Source organism: Scyliorhinus torazame, chromosome 5 (assembly GCF_047496885.1).
Source record: "Scyliorhinus torazame isolate Kashiwa2021f chromosome 5, sScyTor2.1, whole genome shotgun sequence".
Lineage (NCBI taxonomy): Eukaryota > Metazoa > Chordata > Chondrichthyes > Carcharhiniformes > Scyliorhinidae > Scyliorhinus > Scyliorhinus torazame.
The window spans coordinates 85074254-85089694 of record NC_092711.1 but is presented as its reverse complement, the minus strand read 5'-3'; the positions used below and the strand labels follow the sequence as shown (position 1 = coordinate 85089694).

Below are 15441 nucleotides of genomic sequence, written 5' to 3'. Positions count from 1 at the left end.
TCACACACCCTCACTCACTCACACACCCTCACTCACACACAACCTTATTCACACACCCTCACTCACATACACTCACTCACCCACCCTCACTCACACACCCTCAAACACACACCCTCACTCACACACCCTCACACACCCTCACTCACACACCCTCACTGACACACCCTCAATCACACACCCTCACTCACACTCCCTCACTCACACACCCTCACTCACACACCCTCACTCACATACCCTCACTCACACACCCTCACTCACACACCCTCACTCACACACCCTCACTCACACACCCTCACTCACACACCCACACTCACACACCTTCACTCACACACCCTCACTAACACACCCTCACTAACACACCCTCACACACCCTCACTCACACACCCTCACTCACACACCCTCACTCACACACCCTCACTCACACACCCTCAATCACACACCCTCACTCACACACCCTCAAACACACACCCTCAAACACACACCCTCACTCACACACCCTCAAACACACACCCTCACTCACACACCCTCACTCACACACTCTCACTCACACACCCTCACTCACACACCCTCACTCACACACACCCTCACTCACACACCCTCACTCACACACACACCCTCACTCTCACACACTCACTCTCACATACTCACTCACACACTCACACTCACACACCCTCACTCACACACTCTCACTCACACAACCTCACTCACACACCGTCACTCACACACCCTCACTCTCACACCCTCACTCACACCCTCACACACACACACCCTCACTCTCACACCCTCACTCTCACACCCTCACTCACACACTCACACTCACACACCCTCACTCACACACTCTCACTCACACACCCTCACACACACACACACCCTCACTCACACACCCTCACTCTCACACCCTCACTCACACACTCACACTCACACACCCTCACTCACACACTCTCACTCACACACCCTCACTCACACACTCTCACTCACACACCCTCACTCTCACACCCTCACTCACACACTCACACTCACACACCCTCACTCACACACTCTCACTCACACACCCTCACTCACACACCCTCACTCACACACCCTCACTCACACACCCTCACTCACACACCCTCACACACACAGCCTCACTCACACACTCTCACTCACACACCCTCACTCACACACCCTCACAAACACACCCTCACTCGCACTCCCTCACTCACACACCCTCATCAGACACCCTCATCACACACCTTCACTCACACACCCTCACACACCCTGACTCACACACCCTCACTCACACACCCTCACTCACACACCCTCACTCACCCACCCTCACTCACACACCCTCAAACACACACCCTCACACACCCTGACTCACACCCTCACTCACACACCCTCAAACACACACCCTCACTCACACACCCTCACACACCCTCACTCACACACCCTCACTCACACACCCTCACTCACACACCCTCACTCACACACCCTCACTCACACACCCTCACTCACATACTCTCACTCACACACCCTCACTCACACACCCTCACTCACACACTCACACTCACACACCCTCACTCACACACCCTCACTCTCACACCCTCACTCACACACTCACACTCACACACCCTCACTCACACACTCTCACTCACACACCCTCACACACACACACTCTCACACTCACACACCCTCACTCTCACACCCTCACTCACACACTCACACTCACACACCCTCACTCACACACTCTCACTCACACACCCTCACTCACACACTCTCACTCACACACCCTCACTCTCACACCCTCACTCACACACTCACACTCACACACCCTCACTCACACACTCTCACTCACACACCCTCACTCACACACCCTCACACACACAGCCTCACTCACACACCCTCACTCACACACCCTCACTCACACACCCTCACAAACACACCCTCACAAACACACCCTCACTCACACTCCCTCACTCACACACCCTCACTCACACACCCTCACTCACACACCCTGACTCACACACCCTCACTCACACACCCTCACTCACACACCCTCACTCACACACCCCCACTCACACACCCTCACTCACACAGCTCACTCACATACCCTCACTCACACACCCTCACTCACACACCCTCACTCACACACCCTCACTCACACTCACACACCATCACTCAAACACTCTCACTCACATACCCTCACGCACACACCCTCACTCACACACCCTCACTCACACACCCTCACTCACACTCACACACCATCACTCACACACACTCACTCACACACCCTCACTCACACACTCTCACTCACTCACTCTCACTCACACACCCTCACTCACACACCCTCACTCACACACGCTCACTCACACACCCTCACTCACACATCCTCACTCACATACCCTCACTCACACACCCTCACTCACATACTCACACACCCTCACTCACACACTCTCACTCACACTCCCTCACTCACACACCCTCACTCACATCTCCTCACTCACACACCCTCACTCACACACCCTCACTCACACATCCTCACTCACATACCCTCACTCACACACCCTCACTCACACACTCACACTCACACAACCTCACTCTCACACCCTCACTCACACACCCTCACACACACACCCTCACAAACACACCCTCACTCACACACCCTGATTCACACACCCTCACTCACTCACCCTCACTCACACACCCTCACTCACACACCCTCACACACACACCCTCACTCACACACCCTCACTCACACACCCTGAATCACACACCCTCACTCACACACCCTCACTCGCACACCCTCACTCACACACCCTCACTCACACAGCTCACTCACGTACCCTAACTCACACACCCTCACTCACACACCCTCACACACACCCTCACTCACACACCCTCACTCACACACTCTCACTCACACACTCTCACTGACACACCCTCACTCGCACACCCTCACTCACACACCCTCACTCACACACCATCACTCACACACCCTCACACACACACCCTCACACACACTCTCACACACACACCCTCACACACACACCCTCACTCACACACCCTCACTCACACACACTCACTCACACACCCTCACACACACACCCTCACACACACACCCTCACTCACACACCCTCACTCACACACACTCACTCACACACCCTCACTCACACACCCTCACTCACTCACCCTCACTCACTCACCCTCACACATACACCCTCACTCACACACCCTCACTCACACACCCTCACACACACACCCTCACTCATACACCCTCAGTCACACACACCCTCAGTCACACACCCTCATACACCCTCACTAACCCAGCCTCTCACCCACACATTCACACACACACCGTCTCACACTACACTCACACACCCTCTCACACAACCTCACTCTCACACACCCTCACTCACACACCCTCACTCTCACACACCCTCACTCACACACCCTCACACACACACCCTCACACACACACCCTCACTCACACACCCTCACTCACACACCCTCACTCACACACCCTCACTCACACACCCTCACTCACACACCCTCACACACCCTCACACACACACCCTCATTCACACACCCTCACTCACACACCCTCACTCACACACCCTCACTCACACAACCTCACTCACACAACCTGACTCACACACATACCCTCACTCACACGCCCTCACTCACACACCCTCACTCACACACCCTCACTCACACGCACAAACTCACACACACAAACTCACTCACACACCCTCACTCACACACCCTCACTCACACACCCTCACTCACACACCTCACTCACACACACAAACTCACACACACAAACTCACTCACACACCCTCACTCACACACCCTCACTCACACACCCTCACTCACACACCCTCACTCACACACCCTCACTCACACACCCTCACTCACACACCCTCTCACACACATACACTCAGAGCTCTCACTCACGCACCCACATTCATTCGCCCTCACTCACTCACCCACATTCATTCGCCCTCACTCATACACCCTCACTCACACACCCTCACTCACACACCGTCACTCACTCACCCTCACTCACACAACCTCACTCATACACCCTCAAACACACCCTCATTCACACACCCTCACTCACACACCCTCACTCACACACCCTCACTCACACACCTTCACTCACTCACCCTCACTCACACACCCTCTCTCACACACCCTCACACACACACCCTCACACACACACCCTCACTCACACACCCTCACTCACACACCCTCATACACCCACACTCACATGCCCTCACTCACACACCCTCACTCACTCACACACCCTCACTCACTCACACACCCTCACTCAGTCACACACCCTCACTCACACACAACCTTATTCACACACCCTCACTCACATACACTCTCTCACCCACCCTCACTCACACACCCTCAAACACACACCCTCACTCACACACCCTCACACACCCTCACTCATACACACTCACTCACACACCCTCACTCACACACCCTCACTCACACACCCTCACTCACACACCCTCACTCACACACACTCACTCACACACCCTCACTCACACACCCTCACTCACACACCCTCACTCACACACCCACACTCACACACCTTCACTCACACACCCTCATCACACACCCTCATCACACACCCTCACTCACACACCCTCACACGCCCTGACTCACACACCCTGACTCACACACCCTCACTCACACACCCTCACTCACACACCCTCACTCACACACCCTCACTCACACACCCTCACTCACCCACCCTCACTCACACACCCTCAAACACACACCCTCACTCACACACCCTCACACACCCTTACTCACACACCCTCAAACACACACCCTCACTCACACACCCTCACACACCCTGACTCACACACCGTGACTCACAAACCCTGACTCACACACCCTGACTCACACACCCTCACTCACACACCCTCACTCACACACCCTCACTCACACACCCTCACTCACACACCCTCACTCACATACCCTCACTCACACACCCTCACTCACACACCCTCACTCACACACACCGTCACTCACACACACGAACTCACACACCCTCACTCACACACCCTCACTCACACACCCTCACTCACACACCCTCACTCACACACTCTCACTCACACACTCTCACTCACAGACCCTCACTCACACAACCTCACTCACACACACCCTCACTCACACACCCTCACACTCACACCCTCACACACACACCCTCACTCACACACCCTCACTCACACACCCTCGCACACACACACCCTCACTCACACACCCTCACTCTCACACCCTCACTCACACACTCACACTCACACACCCTCACTCACACACTCTCACTCACACACCCTCACTCACACACCCTCACTCACACACACTCACTCTCACACCCTCACTCACAAACTCACACACACACCCCCTCACTCACACACCCTCACTCTCACACCCTCACTCACACACTCTCACACCCTCACTCACACACTCTCACTCACACACCCTCACTCTCACACACTCACTCACACACTCACACTCACACACCCTCACTCACACACTCTCACTCACACACCCTCACTCACACACCCTCACTCACACACCCTCACTCACACACCCTCACACACACAGCCTCACTCCCACACTCTCACTCACACACCCTCACTCACACACCCTCACAAACACACCCTCACTCACACTCCCTGACTCACACACCCTCATCACACACCCTCATCACACACCCTCACTCACACACCCTGACTCACACACCCTCACTCACACACCCTCACTCACACACCCTCACTCACACACCCTCACTCACCCACCCTCACTCACACACCCTCAAACACACACCCTGACTCACACACCCTCACTCACACACCCTCAAACACACACCCTCACTCACACACCCTCACACACCCTGACTCACACACCCTCACTCATTCCCTCACTCACACACCCTCACTCACACACCCTCACTCACACACCCTCACTCACACACCCTCACTCACATACCCTCACTCACACACCCTCACTCACATACCCTCACTCACACACTCACACACCCTCACTCACACACCCTCACTCTCACACCCTCACTCACACACTCACACTCACACACCCTCACTCACACACTCTCACTCACACACCCTCACACACACACACCCTCACTCACACACCCTCACTCTCACACCCTCACTCACACACTCACACTCACACACCCTCACTCACACACTCTCACTCACACACCCTCACTCACACACTCTCACTCACACACCCTCACTCTCACACTCTCACTCACACACTCACACACCCTCACTCACACACTCTCACTCACACACCCTCACTCACACACCCTCACTCACACACCCTCACTCACACAGCCTCACTCACACACCCTCATTCACACACCCTCACTCACACACCCTCACAAACACACCCTCACTCAAACTCCCTCACTCACACACCCTCACTCACACACACTCACTCACACACCATGACTCACACACCCTCACTCACACACCCTCACTCACACACCCTCAGTCACACACCCTCACTCACACACCCTCACTCACACACCCTCACTCACACAGCTCATTCACATACCCTCACTCACACACCCTCACTCACACACCCTCACTCACACACCCTCACTCACACACCCTCACTCACACACCATCACTCAAACACTCTCACTCACACACCCTCACTCACACACCCTCACTCACACACTCACACACCCTCACTCACACACTCTCACTCACACACCCTCACTCACACACCCTCACTCACACACCCTCACTCACACACCCTCACTCACACATCCTCACTCACACCCTCACTCACACACCCTCACTCACACACTCACACTCACACACCCTCACTCACACACTCTCACTCACACTCCCTCACTCACACACCCTCACTCACATATCCTCACTCACACACCCTCACTCACACACCCTCACTCACACATCCTCACTCACATACCCTCACTCACCAACCCTCACTCACACACTCACACTCACACACCCTCACTCACACACTCTCACTCACACTCCCTCACTCACACACCCTCACTCACACACCCTCACACACACACCCTCACTCACACACCCTCACACACACACCCTCACAAACACACCCTCACTCACACACCCTGACTCACACACCCTCACTCACTCACCCTCACTCACACACCCTCACTCACACACCCTCACACACACACCCTCACTCACACAACCTCACTCACACACCTTCACTCACACACCCTCACTCATACACTCACACTCACACCCCCTCACTCACACACCCTCACTCACACACCATCACTCACACACCCTCACTCACACACCCTCACTCACACACCCTCACACACAGACACTCACACACACCCTCACTCACACACCCTCACTCACACACCCTCACTCACACACCCTCACTCACTCACCCTCACTCACTCACCCTCACTCATACACCCTCACTCACACACCCTCACTCACACACCCTCACACACTCACCCTCACTCACACACCCTCACTCACACACCCTCACTCACCCACCCTCACTCACCCACCCTCACTCACACACCCTCACTCACACACCCTCACTCACACACCCTCACTCACACACCCTCACTCACACACCCACACAGACACCCTCACTCACACACCCTCACTCACACACCCTCACTCACACACCCTCACTCACACACCCTCACTCACACACCCTCACTCACACACCCTCACACACACAGCCTCACTCACACACTCTCACTCACACACCCTCACTCACACACCCTCACAACCACACCCTCACTCACACTCCCTCACACACACAGCCTCACTCACACACCCTCACTCACACACCCTCACTCACACACCCTCACTCACCCACCCTCACTCACACACCCTCAAACACACACCCTCACTCACACACCCTCACACACCCTGACTCACACACCCTCACTCACACACCCTCAAACACACACCCTCACTCACACACCCTCACTCACACACCCTCACTCACACACCCTCACTCACACATCCTCACTCACACACCCTCACTCACATACCCTCACTCACACACCCTCACTCACACACCCTCACTCACACACTCACACACCCTCACTCACACACCCTCACTCTCACACCCTCACTCACACACTCTCACTCACACACCCTCACACACACACACCCTCACTCACACACCCTCACTCTCACACCCTCACACACACACCCTCACTCACACACCTTCACTCACATACCCTCACTCACACACCCTCACTCACATACCCTCACTCACTCACCCTCACTCACCCTCACTCACTCACCCTCACTCACACACCCTCACTCACACACCCTCACTCACACACCCTCACTCACCCACTCTCACTCACCCACCCTCATTCACACACCCTCACTCACATACCCTCACTCACACACCCTCACTCACACACCCTCACTCACACACTCACACACCCTCACTCACACACCCTCACTCTCACACCCTCACTCACACACTCACACTCACACACCCTCACTCACACACTCTCACTCACACACCCTCACACACACACACCCTCACTCACACACCCTCACTCTCACACCCTCACACACACACCCTCACTCACACACCTTCACTCACATACCCTCACTCACACACCCTCACTCACATACCCTCACTCACTCACCCTCACTCACCCTCACTCACTCACCCTCACTCACACACCCTCACTCACACACCCTCACTCACACACCCTCACACACACACCCTCACTCACACACCTTCACTCACATACCCTCACTCACACACCCTCACTCACATACCCTCACTCACTCACCCTCACTCACCCTCACTCACTCACCCTCACTCACCCACCCTCACTCACACACCCACACTCACACACCCTCACTCACACACCCTCACTCACACACCCACACAGACACCCTCACTCACACACCCTCACTCACACACCCTCACTCACACACCCTCACTCACACACCCTCACTCACACACCCTCACACACACCCTCACACACACCCTCACTCACACACCCTCACTCACACACCCTCACTCACACACCCTAACTGGACTGTAACGTACACAGCTCAGTTAGCTGGATTGTGATGTACACAGCTCAGTTAGCTGGATTGTGACGTACACAGCTCTGCTAGCTGGATTGTGATGTACACAGCTCAGTGAGCTGGATTGTGACGTACACAGCTCAGTTAGCTGGATTGTGATGTACACAGCTCAGTGAGCTGGATTGTGACGTACACAGCTCAGTTAGCTGGATTGTGACGTACACAGCTCAGTTAGCTGGATTGTGACGTACACAGCTCAGTTAGCTGGATTGTGACGTACACAGCTCAGTTAGCTGGATTGTGATGTACACAGCTCAGTGAGCTGGATTGTGACGTACACAGCTCAGTTAGCTGGATTGTGACGTACACAGCTCAGTTAGCTGGATTGTGACGTACACAGCTCAGTGAGCTGGATTGTGACGTACACAGCTCAGTTAGCTGGATTGTGATGTACACAGCTCAGTTAGCTGGATTGTGACGTACACAGCTCAGTTAGCTGGATTGTGACGTACACAGCTCAGTTAGCTGGATTGTGACGTACACAGCTCAGTTAGCTGGATTGTGACGTACACAGCTCAGCTAGCTGGATTGTGACGTAGACAGCTCAGTTAGCTGGATTGTGACGGACACAGCTCAGTTAGCTGGATTGTGACGTACACAGCTCAGTTAGCTGGATTGTGACGTACACAGCTCAGTTAGCTGGATTGTGACGTACACAGCTCAGTTAGCTGGATTGTGACGTACACAGCTCAGTTAGCTGGATTGTGACGTACACAGCTCAGTTAGCTGGATTGTGACGTACACAGCTCAGTTAGCTGGATTGTGACGTACACAGCTCTGTTAGCTGGATTGTGACGTACACAGCTCAGTTAGCTGGATTGTGACGTACACAGCTCAGTTAGCTGGATTGGGACGTACACAGCTCAGTGAGCTGGATTCTGACGTACACAGCTCAGTTAGCTGGATTGTGGCGTACACAGCTCAGTTAGCTGGATTGTGACGTACACAGCTCAGTTAGCTGGATTGTGATGTACACAGCTCAGTTAGCTGGATTGTGATGTACACAGCTCAGTTAGCTGGATTGTGATGTACACAGCTCAGCTAGCTGGATTGTGACGTACACAGCTCAGTTAGCTGGATTGTGAGGTGCACAGCTCAGTGAGCTGAATTGTGACGTAGACAGCTCAGTTAGCTGGATTGTGACGTACACAGCTCAGTTAGCTGGATTGTGATGTACACAGCTCAGTTCGCTGGATTGTGATGTACACAGCTCAGTTAGCTGGATTGTGATGTACACAGCTCAGTTAGCTGGATTGTGACGTAGACAGCTCAGTTAGCTGGATTGTGACGTACACAGCTCAGTTAGCTGGATTGTGACGTACACAGCTCAGTTCGCTGGATTGTGACGTACACAGCTCAGTTAGCTGGATTGTGACGTAGACAGCTCAGTTAGCTGGATTGTGACATACACAGCTCAGTTAGCTGGATTGTGACGTACACAGCTCAGTTAGCTGGATTGGGACGTACACAGCTCAGTGAGCTGGATTCTGACGTACACAGCTCAGTTAGCTGGATTGTGGCGTACATAGCTCAGTTCGCTGGATTGTGACGTACACAGCTCAGTTAGCTGGATTGTGACGTACACAGCTCAGTTAGCTGGATTGTGACGTACACAGCTCAGTTAGCTGGATTGTGACGTACACAGCTCAGTTAGCTGGATTGTGACATACACAGCTCAGTTAGCTGGATTGTGACGTACGCGCTCAGTTAGCTGGATTGTGACATACACAGCTCAGTGAGCTGGATTGTGACGTACACAGCTCAGTTAGCTGAATTGTGAGGTACACAGCTCAGTTAGCTGGATTGTGACGTACACAGCTCAGTGAGCTGGATTGTGACGTACACAGCTCAGTTAGCTGGATTGTGACGTACACAGCTCAGATAGCTGGATTGTGACGTACACAGCTCAGTTAGCTGGATTGTGACGTACACAGCTCTGTGAGCTGGATTGTGACGTACACAGCTCAGTTAGCTGGATTGTGACGTACACAGCTCAGTTAGCTGGATTGTGATGTACACAGCTCAGTTAGCTGGATTGTGATGTACACAGCTCAGCTAGCTGGATTGTGACGTACACAGCTCAGTGAGCTGGATTGTGATGTACACAGCTCAGTTAGCTGGATTGTGACGTACACAGCTCAGTTAGCTGGATTGTGATGTACACAGCTCAGTTAGCTGGATTGTGTCGTACACAGCTCAGTTAGCTGGATTGTGATGTACACAGCTCAGTGAGCTGGATTGTGACGTACACAGCTCAGTGAGCTGGATTGTGACGTACACAGCTCAGTTAGCTGGATTGTGACGTACACAGCTCTGCTAGCTGAATTGTGAGGTACACAGCTCAGTGAGCTGGATTGTGACGTACACAGCTCAGTTAGCTGGATTGTGACGTACACAGCTCTGCTAGCTGAATTGTGAGGTACACTGCTCAGTTAGCTGGATTGTGACGTACACAGCTCAGTTAGCTGGATTGTGACGTACACAGCTCAGTTAGCCGGATTGTGACGTACACAGCTCAGTTAGCTGGACTGTGACGTACACAGCTCAGTTCGCTGATTGTGACGTACACAGCTCAGTTAGCTGGATTGTGACGTACACAGCTCAGTTAGCTGGATTGTGATGTACACAGCTCAGTGAGCTGGATTGTGACGTACACAGCTCAGTGAGCTGGATTGTGACGTACACAGCTCAGTGAGCTGGATTGTGACGTACACAGCTCAGTTATCTGGATTGTGACGGACACAGCTCAGTTAGCTGGATTGTGACGTACACAGCTCAGTGAGCTGGATTGTGACGTACACAGCTCAGTTAGCTGGATTGTGATGTACACAGCTCAGTGAGCTGGATTGTGACGTACACAGCTCAGTTAGCTGGATTGTGATGTACACAGCTCAGTGAGCTGGATTGTGACGTACACAGCTCAGTTAGCTGGAATGTGACGTACACAGCGCAGTTAGCTGGATTGTGACGTACACAGCTCAGTGAGCTGGATTGTGAGGTACACAGCTCAGTTAGCTGGAATGTGACGTACACAGCTCAGTGAGCTGGATTGTGACGTACACAGCTCAGTGAGCTGGATTGTGATGTACACAGCTCAGTGAGCTGGATTGTGATGTACACAGCTCAGTTAGCTGGATTGTGACGTACACAGCTCAGTGAGCTGGATTGTGACATACACAGCTCAGTGAGCTGGATTGTGACGTACACAGCTCAGTTAGCTGGATTGTGATGTACACAGCTCAGTTAGCTGGATTGTGACATACACAGCTCAGTGAGCTGGATTGTGACGTACACAGCTCAGTTAGCTGGATTGTGACGTACACAGCTCAGTTCGCTGGATTGTGATGTACACAGCTCAGTGAGCTGGATTGTGATGTACACAGCTCAGTTAGCTGGATTGTGACGTACACAGCTCAGTTAGCTGGATTGTGACGTACACAGCTCAGTTAGCTGGAATGTGACGTACACAACTCAGTGAGCTGGATTGTGACGTACACAGCTCAGTTAGCTGGATTGTGACGTACACAGCTCAGTTAGCTGGATTGTGACGTACCCAGCTCAGTTAGCTGGATTGTGACGTACACAGCTCAGTTAGCTGGATTGTGACGTACACAGCTCAGTTAGCTGCATTGTGAGGTGCACCGCTCAGTTAGCTGGATTGTGATGTACACAGCTCAGTGAGCTGGATAGTGACGTACACAGCTCAGCTAGCTGGATTGTGACGTACACAGCTCTGCTAGCTGGATTGTGGCGTACACAGCTCAGTTAGCTGGATTGTGATGTACACAGCTCAGTGAGCTGGATTGTGATGTACACAGCTCAGTTAGCTGGATTGTGACGTACACAGCTCAGTTAGCTGGATTGTGACATACACAGCTCAGTTAGCTGGATTGTGACGTACACAGCTCAGTGAGCTGGATTGTGACGTACACAGCTCAGTTAGCTGGATTGTGATGTACGCAGCTCAGTGAGCTGGATTGTGGCGTACACAGCTCAGTTAGCTGGAATGTGACGTACACAGCTCAGTTAGCTGGATTGTGACGTTCACAGCTCAGTTAGCTGGATTGTGATGTACACAGCTCAGTTAGCTGGATTGTGACGTACACAGCTCAGTGAGCTGGATTGTGACGTACACAGCTCAGTTCGCTGGATTGTGATGTCCACAGCACAGTTCGCTGGATTGTGACGTCCACAGATCAGTTAGCTGGATTGTGATGTACACAGCTCAATTAGCTGGATTGTGACGTACACAGCTCAGTTAGCTGGATTGTGACGTACACAGCTCAGTTAGCTGGATTGTGACGTACACAGCTCAGTTAGCTGGATTGTGACGTACACAGCTCAGTTAGCTGGATTGTGACGTACACAGCTCAGTTAGCTGGATTGTGAGGTACACAGCTCAGTGAGCTGGATTGTGACGTACACAGCTCAGTTAGCTGGATTGTGACGTACACAGCTCAGTTAGCTGGATTGTGACGTACACAGCTCAGTTAGCTGGATTGTGAGGTACACAGCTCAGTGAGCTGGATTGTGACGTACACAGCTCAGTTAGCTGGATTGTGAGGTACACAGCTCAGTGAGCTGGATTGTGACGTACACAGCTCAGTTAGCTGGACTGTGGCGTACCCAGCTCAGATAGCTGGATTGTGATGTACACAGCTCAGTTAGCTGGATTGTGACGTACACATCTCAGTTAGCTGGTTTGTGACGTACACAGCTCAGCTAGCTGGATTGTGACGTACACAGCTCAGTTAGCTGGATTGTGACGTACACAGCTCAGTTCGCTGGATTGTGATGTACACAGCTCAGTTCGCTGGATTGTGATGTACACAGCTCAGTTCGCTGGATTGTGACGTACACAGCTCAGTTAGCTGGATTGTGACGTACACAGCTCAGTTAGCTGGATTGTGACGTACACAGCTCAGTTAGCTGGATTGTGACGTACACAGCTCAGTTAGCTGGATTGTGACGTACACAGCTCAGTTAGCTGGATTGTGACGTACACAGCTCAGTTAGCTGGATTGTGACGTACACAGCTCAGTTAGCTGGATTGTGACGTATACAGCTCAGTGAGCTGGATTGTGACATACACAGCTCAGTTAGCTGGACTGTGGCGTACACAGCTCAGTTAGCTGGATTGTGACGTACACAGTTCAGCTAGCTGGATTGTGACGTACACAGCTCAGTTAGCTGGATTGTGAGGTACACAGCTCAGTTAGCTGGATTGTGACGTACACAGCTCAGTTAGCTGGATTGTGACGTACCCAGCTCAGTTAGCTGGATTGTGACGTACACAGCTCAGATAGCTGCATTGTGACGTACACAGCTCAGTGAGCTAGATTGTGACGGACACAGCTCAGCTAGCTGGATTGTGACGTACACAGCTCAGTTAGCTGGATTGTGACGTACACAGCTCAGTGAGCTGGATTTTGACGTACACAGCTCAGTTCGCTGGATTGTGACGTACACAGCTCAGTTCGCTGGATTGTGACGTACACAGCTCAGTTAGCTGGATTGTGACGTACGCAGCTCAGTTAGCTGGATTGTGAGGTACGCAGATCAGTTAGCTGGATTGTGACGTACACAGCTCAGTTCGCTGAATTGTGACGTACACAGCTCAGTTAGCTGGATTGTGACGTACATAGCTCAGTTAGCTGGATTGTGATGTACACAGCTCAGTTAGCTGGATTGTGAGGTACGCAGATCAGTTAGCTGGATTGTGACGTACACAGCTCAGTTAGCTGGATTGTGACGTACACAGCTCAGTTAGCTGGATTGTGAGGTACGCAGATCAGTTAGCTGGATTGTGAGGTACGCAGATCAGTTAGCTGGATTGTGACGTACACAGCTCAGTTAGCTGGATTGTGACGTACACAGCTCAGTGAGCTGGATTGTGACGTACACAGCTCAGTTCGCTGAATTGTGACGTACACAGCTCAGTTAGCTGGATTGTGACGTACATAGCTCAGTTCGCTGGATTGTGACGTACACAGCTCAGTTAGCTGGATTGTGACGTACACAGCTCAGTTAGCTGGATTGTGACGTACACAGCTCAGTTAGCTGGATTGTGACGTACACAGCTCAGTTAGCTGGATTGTGACGTACACAGCTCAGTTAGCTGGATTGTGACATACACAGCTCAGTTAGCTGGATTGTGACGTACGCGCTCAGTTAGCTGGATTGTGACATACACAGCTCAGTGAGCTGGATTGTGACGTACACAGCTCAGTTAGCTGAATTGTGAGGTACACAGCTCAGTTAGCTGGATTGTGACGTACACAGCTCAGTGAGCTGGATTGTGACGTACACAGCTCAGTTA

At 52.5% G+C, this 15441-nt stretch overlaps 2 protein-coding genes and 1 gene segment (V, D, J or C); 2 read left to right on the top strand and 1 right to left on the bottom strand.

Annotated features, from left to right (window-relative positions):
- The window catches only part of LOC140418749 (uncharacterized), a 346993-nt gene that overhangs the window by 224729 nt on the left and 106823 nt on the right, over positions 1-15441 (bottom strand). The window lies entirely within an intron of this gene.
- The window catches only part of LOC140418745 (uncharacterized), a 362902-nt gene that overhangs the window by 313423 nt on the left and 34038 nt on the right, over positions 1-15441 (top strand). The gene's annotated exons all lie outside the window — the stretch shown is intronic.
- Positions 1-15441, top strand: part of LOC140418742 (Ig heavy chain C region-like) — a 31339-nt gene that overhangs the window by 11058 nt on the left and 4840 nt on the right.